General features: G+C 38.7%; 1 protein-coding gene across 2 annotated transcripts in view; it reads left to right on the forward strand.

Annotated features, from left to right (window-relative positions):
• SLC39A8 (solute carrier family 39 member 8) overlaps positions 1-13147 on the forward strand; it is a 61492-nt gene that overhangs the window by 17082 nt on the left and 31263 nt on the right. The window lies entirely within an intron of this gene.

Below are 13147 nucleotides of genomic sequence, written 5' to 3' on the forward strand. Positions count from 1 at the left end.
TGCAGAAAAGTGAAACTGGTGCCGTTTTATTTTCATGGGCTGTCTGTAAACTGCAGTAGTTCAGGTCACTGCTTTATGAGCAGCTTGGCTCTCTACGTTGCAGGCTGTTTGGCAAGATCAAGAGAATCCTGGGGTAGGGTACAGCTGTGCTTTTCTCATCATGCGTTCATATCAGTAAGAGCCCTCTGCACCCCCTCAAGACTGCTGCTGATCCTTGCAAGCGCTATGAGAAACCAGAATCTGGACTCAGCACAGGATGACTTAGGCTGGTGTGTGCTGGTATCTGGGGACTTCTGTGTGTTTGTCCTATATTTATTTTGCAAGTGCAGCTACCATCCATAATTCAAATGTGATTTTTAGGGTAGGGACTGGCCTTGCTCTGTCCACCTTCTAGTTTAACGGGGTCCTGCTCTGGGGTTTTCATATTACTATTACAGTCTTATACAGCACTATCCTGAAGTAAGACAAATCCAGTGACAAAGCTGAAAAAAAAGTAGAATACTTATCATTAGTGATGTTGAAAATGGGGCATTTATTTTAGTGAATAGTTGAACTATTGTGGTGCAGCCACATGTTGGTCAGTGCTCCCTATGTTGATAAAAAGCCACATTTAATATCACTGCACTTACAGCTGGACTGTGACTTCAATTATCCTTGCATTTCAAGCCTGGTGTAGCTTGTGATGAAAGTATAACTATGAAATAGAGATGTTAGGAGCAACAGGACCATAAGAAACATTATCTCGCTATCTTTATCTAACCTAATTATTTTCAGCAAACTTCTTCCATGATGACATGAATGTTTTATGGGAAGTTTGTGTCAGGGAAATGCATGCTATTGTTTTAATGCAAATCTAATTAGTCTGCGGGACATCTCACATGCTTAGCAAGTCCTCGTCCAAGGACGATTGCCTCAGCTCTTCAGCAACTCTAACTTTTGGGCATAATGCTGAGCAACTGTTACTGCTGCTTAAGTTAGAATGCTTCCTGATGCAAAGCTGCCAATCCAGCACTATAATGGAGCTTTGATTTGAACAAAAAATGATGGAAATGGCAACAAAACTGTAGGCTCCTGGTATAAAGATGGCTAGTCTCTTGCAGGCGTCAGAGGTGGTGCTAGCAGAGGTCAGTTAGACAAGGCAACAGGTACACCTTCTGCCTCCTCTTGGCTTTGCAAAAAATATTTATTGAGCATTATGAATGTCCAAATCCTTTTTTACATGCTGCAAATTATTTGTACCAATGTGTTATGTAGTTATTTGGCTACATACAGCCCTGCTAGTTGCATATTAATTAATCACTGTATTGGTTATTGGGTTTGCAAAATGGATTAGCAAGAGCAAACACAGTTGGCAGTGCTAAAGTACATGTGCTTGTACTATTCTTTACAGTCCATGGTACCATTCAGAATTATTGAATTTCTTATAGTTGGTGAGAGGAATAAAATGTGATGCGTGTTGCCATGAGATGATAGGAAGATAAAGCACTTGAAATCAGTGAAACGGTGGTAAAACAAAGATAAGGTAAGAGCTCTCTAAGCAGAAAGAGTAATTATCTGAAATATTTCCCATCTTCCAAGTAATTTCCTTACCTCCAGAAAGTATCTGGAAGTTTCTTTCTCCTGAAGCTTAAGATCCCCAACTCAGCAAACTATTTGAGGATATGCTAGGTGCTCTGAAGAACAGGGATGGCATAAACCTGAGTGGTCTGACACCTGCCACATCTCAGGACACATCATGCTACCAAGATTACAATATTAATCCATAACGTTGGTTTTAAAATATTAGCTGTGATTTTAAGGATAATCAACACTTTTGATATTAAATTTTCAGAACAAGACTTAGGTGAAATTTTCTCTGCAGTATCTATTCAAGTATTCCAAATATATTCTGAACTGCAGAAGTGACCATCAAAGTGAAAGTTGTTTTTTTTTTTGTGCAATGTGACCAAATTAAAGAATCAAAGTTAGTACCTAGATGGGGCATGTGTTCTGCAGCTGTCTCTGCTTGCTTTAAAAAAATAAGAAGATAGAAGACTTCTTGTATTTGCTAACGTGGGACTGGCTTAGCTGAAGTGAAGACCTTCAGTGCTTTAAGATATAATCATTTATGTAAAACTATTTTGTGAACAAAAAATTTAACTATTTCACTTACAGAAGAAAAAGATGGTTAGTTGGATTCAATTATATTGTCCTTTCTATGAAGCAGAAAGTAATAATGTCAGGATATATATATATTAAAAAAAAAAAGACTAAAGCTATGTAATCTCTTGGAATTCTTGCAGAAATTCCTAGAGGGGTAAAACAGGTATGATGAATAAGCGGTAAGAGAAATGTCATTGCTGATAGCAAAGACATTTTCAAAGTATATTGCATAGACTTGGATTTGCTCCAAATTCCATCTTTAAACATCTGTGAAACTTCACAAGTTTCTAAATTGAAGTTAGCTTGTGTCAAAACTCTTGTAGTCCAGTCTTCAGTAGATCTTATAAAATGCCTGCTTTGCTGTGCTGAAATGCAAACACATCCTAATAATCTTATAAATTAACTGTTAGCATTTCTGCAGTACTTATATTGTGTATCCACTTATGATCATTATTTTAAGTTCAAGGTAATCAAGGTAGTCGTGCAACTTAGCAAACAACAGACACTTGCCAGGAAACGTCTCCCCAGTTCATAGATCAGAAAACCTTTGATCATATGTCCTGTTGAAGGCCACTATTATACAAGGTAACTACTTCAATCATTGCGCAGTCTGATGTTTGAACAGGTCAGAGAGTTCTTGGGGAGGAAGCTGTTTTTCTGACGTCTTCCTTAGCAAATCATTAGTCTCACTAGCATGAGTAGATTAGTGCTACTTGCTCCTTTTGGGGCATTTGCGAAGACAAAGGGAATAAAGAGACATTGATCATTTAAATATTTATACAGGTAAGAACATTATGATGTAGTAAGACGCAGCTTTTTCCTCGTGACTTCTTATATCTCCTATTTGATCAGGTTGTGAGGGTTCTTTGGTTTTGAGGGTCATATCCTAAAAACATTAGTGTTTGTTGTTTGGCAAACAAACATCAAAAAATACTTATGGATTCTCGATCTGCACTGTCTGATTACTAGTTGACAGTATTTCCCACCTAGGAACGTGTAAAGGGTTAGTCCGTTTCCTCATGGAAACACTGCTGTTCAGTATTCAAGTTGTTAGAGGAGCCAGCTGTGGGCTTCACAGGACATTAAGTGGTTTCATCACTGAAAAGTCTGTTCTTTTCCAAAACTAGAGTAGGTAGATATGTCTGTTCTGAAATTGTGAAGAGGTAAAAGGTTGCTTTAAGGTACCTTCCAACCCAGAGCATTCTATGAAAAGGCTTGAGGGCGAGTGTTGGTGGTAGCAGAGCAAAAGATAAACAGTTTACGACCTCTCTCCCTTCTGCTACTGCTTCAGTGCTGCTGCTTTGAAGGTTTGTTAGGCACATACGTCTCTCAGGGTAAGGGCAATATAGAGCTGGCAAGCTGTCTGGTTGTTTATAGACTGGAGAAAATCAGAAATTAGGATCCAGTATCTCAGTGCAGGGCAGTAGCTTCAGTAGGACAATCTAATGCTTAGTTCTTGAACTGGGGAGATGCATCAGAAAGAGAAGCTAGATCTTTAAACTGACTGGGAATGGAGAATCTCTTAAGTGCTGAAATTCTTTGGAAAGCTTCTTACCAGTAACAGCAGCTGTTCTGTTGACTGCCCGTATGAGCCAGTGTATTCTGTCTGTCCCTTTAAGTCACTACTGGTATCTAGCAGTTGATCTGATCGTTTTGGGTTTTAAGTAGCCATTCTGTAGTTCAGTACAATGCTGTTTACAATGTCTATATGTGAAAGCAGGGAAAACAGCAAAGTTGTATTGTGTTTGCAAATAAGTCCGTTGTGACCTTGTGGTATAAAATCAAGGAGCACAAGGTGACCCGACCCTTTGTTGTGGTAAGACAGTGGTGAGATACAAAGTGCCTGGACCTCTCTCTCACTGTCAATGGAGAGAAGAAGAAAGATCTGAAGATGAACTAGAATGTTCAGTGTCTGCTGCTTACTTTTCCATGTTTTTGTAGTTGGTTGTCTACTTTGCCTACAACACAAAATGCAGAAAAGTACTCTTTCCCAGAGCTGGTGTATGTGAGGTGCATATCTAGCATTATCATCATCACTTGCAAAAAACCTGGAAACACCAACACCTTGTAGCGGTACCTCTCTGAAGCTAAGCTTTCCACCAAGGTTTAGTTTGAGTGCAGTTGTAGTGACAGTATGGCTCGTGAAAGCTTATGTAGTAACTGCTGAATGCTTACTTAAGCCAGCAAAGCAGTATACCACAGTAGGTATCTCTACTTGAAAATCCAGAAGCAAAATGTCAGGTTCATTTACCTTAACCTGGTAGGAATGCTTTCTAAACCTAGGCATCCATAGAATTCATCTGGAAGCTATGCTTATGCAAGCTGTAAAATATTTCCCAATGATGATGAGGCTTAATCACATCACAGGTGAGGCAGTCATGGCTCGGAGCCCATGTGCACAAGTCCTGGCATACCTTTACTGGTTTCTGCAACTAGCAGAACAGCTTGAAGACACCTCAGAAGCTGTTGACTGAGTCTTCTTGGGATGTCAATTTTGGTCCCAGCACCCACAGTGTTAGAGTTGGAGGACTGAAGCAACAGCAGAGGAAAAAGAGGTAGCACTAAGCAGAAGAGACAACAGAAGCCCTGTTTAGGTTGGTAAAGAATGTAGAGGAGTCAGAAAGGGAAAGGAGATGGGCTGAAGGATAGGATGCTGGGGAATAGGATGAGAGGAAGCACAGAACACTGCCAAATTTATTGAGTAAATCTTCACAACAAAACCAAAATGCATGTTTCGTAGTGTTTGTTGAAATCATTTTCTGCTCCCTGAGAGTTGCTGTGTTTGTGCAGAGAGAAGGCCGTACCAGGGATAGCCAAGTTCTCAGTTGTCCAAACAATTTGAGAAGTTTCAAATTGTCCTTTTAACAGCATGTTTCTGCAGTTTCTTAGAAAACATTGAGCACAGTGACATTGTATCACCAAAAACAAATATACAGTCAGGCATAAGGCTGGAGGGTTAGTTACAGTTCTGGTTTATCAAGAACAGCAATACTTTTACCAGAGCTGAGAGAACTGAAATACTCTAGCACTTGGATACATGGTAATTAATGGCTCCTTAATAAGTACTTGTTGAAAGGCTGACGTACTGGGTGTTCCCAGTAAATAACTGAAAGACGTATTGCTGGTGTGGCAGAAACTTGGGTCTGAATTCATAGCTGAATTCTTTCTTTACATCCTCGGTTCCTTAGCAAATGTAGTTGTCCCGTGCCTTGCTAGTGTTCATGTGCATAGTTAACTGTGCCTAACAGAGGATAAAATGGTAATGCAGAGGCCTTCTTTATCCTACATGCCAGTATCCAAAGTGTTTTGGAAGTACAGATTTTCTCTCTGACACACTGATGTGAATCTGTGTGCTGTACGTGTGCTTTTTAGAGCCTGGGTTGGGATTAACTTCTTAATATCGGTTGTAAAAATAAATCAGTGCTCCCCTTCAGAGGCACTCATATCCTGGATTCTAACTTTTATAGCATGGTTACTGGCTAATCAGGGATAGCCTTCTGTGGATTAGAAACTGTGCCATGCCTAACCACAGTGTCAATGACATACATTAGCTCTTGCCCCAGCAAGGGTGGAATAACTGTTTTTGTGTATGTTTAAATTAAAAAAAGAAACCTAACACTTGATGTCTATACTAGTAAAAATAAACAATATGTTAGCAATCTGTCTATCTTTACCCTGATTTCTTTTACAGTTCTGCCCCATATACAATTTTATGTCTCTGAAGTAACTTTAGTATACCATATGGAGTCTCAGGTTGTTGTAGTCAACAAGTTCCATTTCTACTGTCATAAACCTTGCGTAGTTCCATGTTTGTGCAAATTGCATGTACAATTTTGGAATAAAAGCATCCACATTGATCTTAGATCTCTTTGTACTAGACAAAGTCTTTCTGCTTTGAATCTTGAAATTTTCAAGTAGCTGCCAATGATCTAATGTGGCTCTGACCTAAGAAGCATGCGGTGCTGTTGCTGGCAGCAATGCGCCAGTTCCTTATAATGCCTATTTTCTACGCTTAAGCTCTGCCCAAACAGGCAAAGCTCTGATTCAGAGTAGGATGACAGCACTGGGATTTTTAGGGTGACTTTTGAGAAGCATCATCTCTATGGTTTGGTAGGCTACATGCCCAGGTCTCCTGATAATATATAAATATAATCTCCTGATAATATAACTCCTTTAGCGTAAGTTGAATAATCAGGGATAGCATCAATTGGTGTGTTAAAAATAGATAAAGTTGGCTGAGAAGGCATGAAGTAACTTCTCAGAGTCTTTCTCCCTGACTATGGTAACCACACTCTGAGCGTTTCTACATATATGTAATCAAGACAATTAGTTAAAAAGCTGACATACAAAGGGATTTAAATGGGTAACTAACTTTTCTTGCTTAAGTTTATCCCAAACTCACTGAGGACTGCTCTCATGCTAGTGTTCTGAAAATGTGTGAACAGAGAGAGGGAGGGAGAAGGAAGAATAATTTGTCCTTCTGCTTTGCGTGCTGCTTACATATGGGATTCTCAACATTTAAGTCCAATGAACTGGAAGAAAACTCAGTTTTGCAAGTGGATTGTCTTTAGCTTTGATAGCAGCTTCAAAGGAGTCCTACCTGGTGATGCAGCACTGACAGCTGTAGGGTCACAGCTGTTAAACAATGGAAGCAAAACAGCACTTGCAATTCCAGAAGAACGTGAAGGGTCAGATATTGGAGGGTGGAGGGGCTGGACATCATTTAGGGGAAAGACTATAGGTCTGTTGCCTTAAGCCAGACTTGGAGTTGCAAGTAATCCACACAGCATGATTTGGGTAGCTTGAATAATGTGGTCTGTTGTAAACTGGAAGATGATGAAGGGATATCCTTTTAGGTTTTCTGGTAAATTTCTGGTAAATATTTGGCTGTGCTTAATTTCAAATGATTTTTTTTTTTTCTTATTTATGTTCTAGCTTCTGTAAAAGTGCCTGCAACTACTGGCAGCCAGCATAGTTTAGAGCAGCCTGTGGCAGTTTCAGGACTGTAAAAACACAAAAGGGGTTTAACACCTTTGCATCCTCCAGATCCTTCCATGCTTTGCATGAGCTGGCTTTCTGACTTGCAGCCAAGTCTTCATCTCTCTGCAACTGCCTGTTTGCTGGGAATGCTGCCAAACGCCAGCACCTGTCAGAGCAGAACAAACTGCATGGGCGCAACCTGTGCTGTTGATCAGTGGGGCACTGGGATTCAAGGATGGGGGCAGGCCAAGAGGACAGCTGTGAATCTCCTCCTCTTGACAGGAGCTGTGCCATGTAGTCCCTGATGACACTGTGGGTTTGTTGTAAATGGACTAAAAGGCAATGCCCTAACAAAGCAAACAAATGACTTATAGATTAAAGGAAAAATGCAATGGAGTCATGAGCCATCACTGCATGAAATGTTGGATTTCATACCATTTGCTGGGGAAAAAGTGACAATGCTATTTAAGGTAACATCACATTGATTTTCTCAGGGCAATTCTAGTTTCCTGCTCAGAAACACATTTGTTTATCGGATCTTTCATTGATGTATGCCCCTGACTTTCCTCTCTGTCCCTTTTTCTTCTTGTTAGAAGACTGCCTATGACTGCAGTGTCCATATCTGTGCCTGTCCGCTATCTGTGCATCTCTTAGAAATGATGAAACTGATTTCAGCCCTTATACTGCAACTCTGTTCCTTTGTTTTCTAAACAATTTTATTTCTCTTTATAAATTAGAGAGAGAGAGAAAGCACCTCTTCCTCATCTTGTCCTTTCCTTATAAGATGAGCTAGAAATCTCGTCACTTCTGAAGACAGGAAGAGTTTTTCTTTGGTTTTAGTGAGGCAAAGACTTAGTCTGTTCAGTGTTATAAACAGCTAGGAAAATAGTGTGAGAAGAATATTGATTACTGTAAGCAAACAGGGCTATAGCTTGTTAAAAGCTAAACACACATTGATAGGATTTGGGGAACCTGGTTATAATGTAGCCATTCCCAGGCCTAGTCATATACTAGTGTAGACTGTGAGGAGTTTATGTTCATCTCCAGCCACCTTGTTGCTGTATGTATTATTTTGTGATTTGAAATATAAATACCCTTCCCCACTTTTTTTTTTAACAGAATAATTGGCATCCCTGTGAGAGCTGTGCGTTTTTACATTACTGACTTCTTTTTCTCAGTCAGTATAAAAAAGTAAATTAGGTCTTGTGAGTGTTACATTTCATGTATCTTTAAAACTTGGTACTTCATAGGTCTGGAATTCCACTTCAACCAAGGCAGCCACACGAGCCACTGATGTAATGCCATCCATTTATGTTAAAAACAACTAAAATCAGTAAATAGCTGCCTTTTTTTTTTTTTTTTTTTTTTTTGAAAGTATGATCCAGGTTCAGATACTGCTCTAAAAATTTGCCAGAATCCAGAAAAGCAGTGCTGGAGTCCATGGCTTTTGCAGTGCAGATCAGGAGTAATGAAGTTTTCTTGCAAAGTTCCCTTCCCCTGACTTCTTTTGATGCCCATTTGGCTTTTTTGCTTCCATTGTTTAACTTTGTTGGTCTGACAACCAGCAAAGCTGATCTGCTTCTGAATGATGCTTTTCTCTAAAGAAGGGATAATGAGGAATCTTTCCTGGCAGCAGTTTGAAAGGGATTCATACAAATGTAGTTACTGATATCAAATTAAAATAATATAAAATCTGAAGTTTCAATTCAGGACTGCAAAATGGTTTTAAAACTAGAGCAATTGCTCATTTTTAAGAACTAACATAAATGTTCATGGTAGTTTCCTGATCAAAATTTATTTTGGATAAATCATTTGGAATCATTTTGGTTGTTTAACAATCTTTTTTGAGTATTGGCAGTTGTTTTCATATGTATAGAAATAACTTCACATTTAATATTAAGTTATTCCATTCCTTGAGTCTGGTGGCAGGAGATGAAGATTCTTCTCTCTAATTTAACATTATGGCCAAATCATGTGTGCTTCTAATTTGTGTACGGGAACCAATTCCTTGCCAGATATTTCATAATCAAGAGTCAAGCAAGTCCTATCACTTCCTTGGAAAGGCTAAAAGGGAAATTGTGTGAATGTGCAATTGAGTATAAGAACCTTTGCCTAGCAACATTAGTAACCATTGCACTTGAATAATGTTAGGGCAGGTGTTAGTCATTGCGTTATTCTGTCATAAGGCTAACACCCCTTTCCTATGCTTGTAACTGCTATCGAAGTGTCTCAGAAGTCTAATTTCTTTTTCTTAATATAAACAACAGAGTAACTTTCAGCTTTCAGTCCACTCACCAGAAAGCTCCATAACAAAGTGTGGACAAGGAGCTGGAGACAAGGGACCCAGGAATGGCTGTCCTTGGATGACCTCCTTAGTGTCTTCTCCTTTGGCTTTTATCAAAGGGGGGTGGCATAAGGCACTAAGAACAACTTATTTGTCTAGTTGCATCTTCCTCCGCCCCTTGTACTCTCAGGACAAGGAGGTTTTGTTTGCATTTCAAACACTCTCATGTTACTACTAAGTCAAGGACAGAGAGGGGAAGTTTTACGTTATAAACAGCAAGGCAAATAGTATGCCTGAGAAGATAAAAGTATTGAGATGCAAGTATTTAAGTACATAGTCACAATATTTATGTAGCTGACATTGTGACAGAATCTCTTCTCTATAAACAAAGGTATGTATATTGATCACTAAATGATCTGCATTTTATTTGTTTTTGATCACTTAGGTATAAGTGAATCCGTTTTGAACTTGTGTTGTACATTTATTAACTGGTCTTGAATTATAACATTTTTTCATCACAACAAAATCTTTCAAACATCTCAGTGAAGAAAAACTATGATGCTAAATGTAAAAAAAAAAAATCTACAGTTTGAGGCATTGCACGTTTGGCATTGCATGGCAGTGTAAGGGTTTAGGCCTCAGAAACTCTTAAAATGTCATTAAATTGGTAATTTTACAATGCAAAACTCATGTTTTCTTGGGTCTTTAATGATATATTGTGAGGTACTTTAACAATATTGATCAAAGTCTCTAAAAGTTTACAACATGTAAGTGCTAGAAGGTATGAACAGATTAATTTCCTTATATAATAATGCTCTCTGTACATTTTAACACCATGTACTACCTTATTCTACTGAGCTTACCAGCCCAGAGCTGACATCTATAATGGGCGCTGTAGGAATAATTTGTCTGGTCTTGCTCTCTTAAACACTTCTGTTTGGGAGCTTCTGATGTTACTGGTCTGTATAAGATCATTTTAGATTTCTAAAATACTATCTGAGAGGTTGAGACTGTATTATTATATTTCTTACTGCAGTAAGTGTGTTGGAGATGATAAAAGCATGAAAAAGTTAAAATGTAGGACCACATTTGAGATCCATTATTTAATTTTTGATTCCTCTTACAATGTAGTTAGAGATTCCTCTTCCCTGTGTCCTCCCACCCCTAAACAGAAACAGTAATCTCATGCTTTCCAAGTCCTTCCTTTCCTATTCCTTCCATGCTGTGAAATCCAAAGATCATGTTCTAATGCTCTGCTTCAGCTGGTCTGTGGAAGAAAACTTGTTTGGCCTCTTGGCAGTTGCTGCTTGACTTGTTAACAGCTATTTCAGTTACGTGTCAGCTTTTCCACATATCAAATCCTTTGCCTGTCATTTATCTCACAGGTGTCAGTGATGAATGTTTCCCTACAAAAGAGATCAGCTATAAGTCTGGAACTGTTACAGAGGGGCATTTCTTGCCAGAGTTAACTGATGTGTTGCTAGAAATAGGAGGTTCTAATGCTTCTTTCACATTATTGTTGATTCTATTGTCAACCAATATTTAACCTTGCTTCCTCATCCACAAGCAACAAAACTACAGCATGTCCTTAAATAACAGGGTTTTCTGTGTCCTGAGGTGATTTTTTTTTTAATTATTTTTTTAAAAACAATCTTGGTAAGGTGCTTAACATACTTCTCAAATTTGGGGCTTACTCTTTCTGTTTCTCTCATTTAGGAATTTAATCCTATGCACTGCCTTGCTGTTGTTGAATAGTGTTTGTACAAAGCTCTCCTACAGAGTAGGAGAAAGGGTGTGTGAAGTAGGAGCGAAAAGTGGATTCCATTCACTTGTTTGTATTTAAATAATTGAGCTTAATTATTTCTAAGTTGCCCTTTCCCAATCTGTAAATATGAATTTTGCCTTTACCCCCACAGAGGTTTTGGGAAGATCAGCTCATTAAACTCAGTGTTCTTGAGATTCTCGGATGAAGGTCACATTTGAGGTTGCTGCTGCTGTTAAACTATTACTTCATTTGCCCTTTTGTGAGGTCTGAAACTGTGTTTGCTTACAGGGATTAGATGGTGAATCTTTCCTTCCCAAAGAATCATAAGCAACAGCCAGCAGCTATGTTAGGAATTTCAATGACTCTGGTGTCAAGCAGTAAACTGATAATTGTTTACTTATGAAGCTTTCTCACTGGTTGTACTGTGCTTTTCTGTCTTGTGGTGGTCTACACCCACCCCACAAAACGAACCATTGCTAGGGCAGTTGCATAAGGCTATTTTTTAAATTAGGTTCTCTTACACCTATGGGTATTTGCTCATGAAGTTCTTCCTGTACGTGTGCCAAAAAATTCTTCACCACCCTTTGAATCTTATCATCAGTTCACATTGGTATAGTTTGACAGCTATACAGGTGGATATAGAGAGGCCATTTCCTCATCTATTGCAATTTACTGTCTGCTTCTAAAGTCTGGATCTGGGAAACATGCTGTATGCACATAATTGCCTCACAAGCTGAAAGCAGGCTGACCTAAACTCTTACGTTTTTCCTCTCTGCTGGATTTGCTTGAGAGGGTGCCTTTTGTAGGCCCAGCAAATAGTGTGGGACTCTCTTAATTCTCCACTTATAAATTGTGATTCTAATTCATCCTCTGTTCTGCTTTGCCAGGGAGACTCTTTTCTGATTTCTACCAGAATAGCATAGATTGACACAATGGACTTACTGTATTTGGTCTTCAAAGACCTTTGAAAGTATTAAATAACTGTAAATCCTCTACATGGGTTTTAGGGTTAGAATAAGGAACCAACATGTGAATTGAGTTGTAAAATTATCAATTATTGAACGCTTCTTCAGCCATCTTCCCTAGAGTTGCAAATCCCCGAGACTTTTCTTTTACTTTCCCCGCTTTTTTTCAATTTATTTTTTAAATTTGTAACTTGCTCAGGAAATGTTCTCTACCAGATGTTTGTATTGTGTTATCCTTTCGCCATATTAACACTCTCTGTTCCACAGCAGGTAGTGAATATACTTTGAAGGTTGTGGTGGTGTTTTTGTTTGTTTGTGGTGCCTCAGTTTTTTTAAGGTTTGAGTTTGTCATTTCCATGTTTGAGTTTTGATAAACAAAACCAATGGTTCCATGGAGACCCACATGCTGTAACACCCATCTCTAGCACTAAAAACTCTTTAAAAAAGCGTGCCATGACAAAGTTACAAGTGACATTAGAAATTCTGACCTAAACAGTAAGCATTGGTGGGGTGTAGAACAAGCTGGTACATAAGTAAAATCTATTTATTGATTTACACATGTGACTGAAACAGGCATTTGTTCTGTGCTTCTGCTCAAATTGCTGCAGGAAAACCTAGTGTGAGCATTATCCTTTGGCAGGGCTTACTCCTCTCCAGTGATTTCTTGCACGCAGGCCTAGGCTCAGTTAAATCCCTGAAGTCAGATGCATTCATGCCCTAAGAGAAAGCATACAGAACATGAAAAACAGTAAGAGCTCTACGAGTTTCACTGAGATGTGTATATCTGCCCTTAAGGGACTAGCATTTTGAAACAATGGCAGTATACGAGTTACTAATAGCTTTTAGGTTCCTGAGATAACTTATCAAAAAAATATGCAAATTCTATTTACAATAATACAGAGTATAATTATCTTATCTTTTCTTTACTAGATACTGCAGACACCAGGTTTCAAGAGTTGTGCATAGCCTATGAGTGTCCTTGTACCTCTGGCTGTGTATGTTAAGGACTTT

The sequence above is a fragment of the Cygnus atratus genome, chromosome 4, assembly GCF_013377495.2.
Source record: "Cygnus atratus isolate AKBS03 ecotype Queensland, Australia chromosome 4, CAtr_DNAZoo_HiC_assembly, whole genome shotgun sequence".
Classification (NCBI taxonomy): domain Eukaryota; kingdom Metazoa; phylum Chordata; class Aves; order Anseriformes; family Anatidae; genus Cygnus; species Cygnus atratus.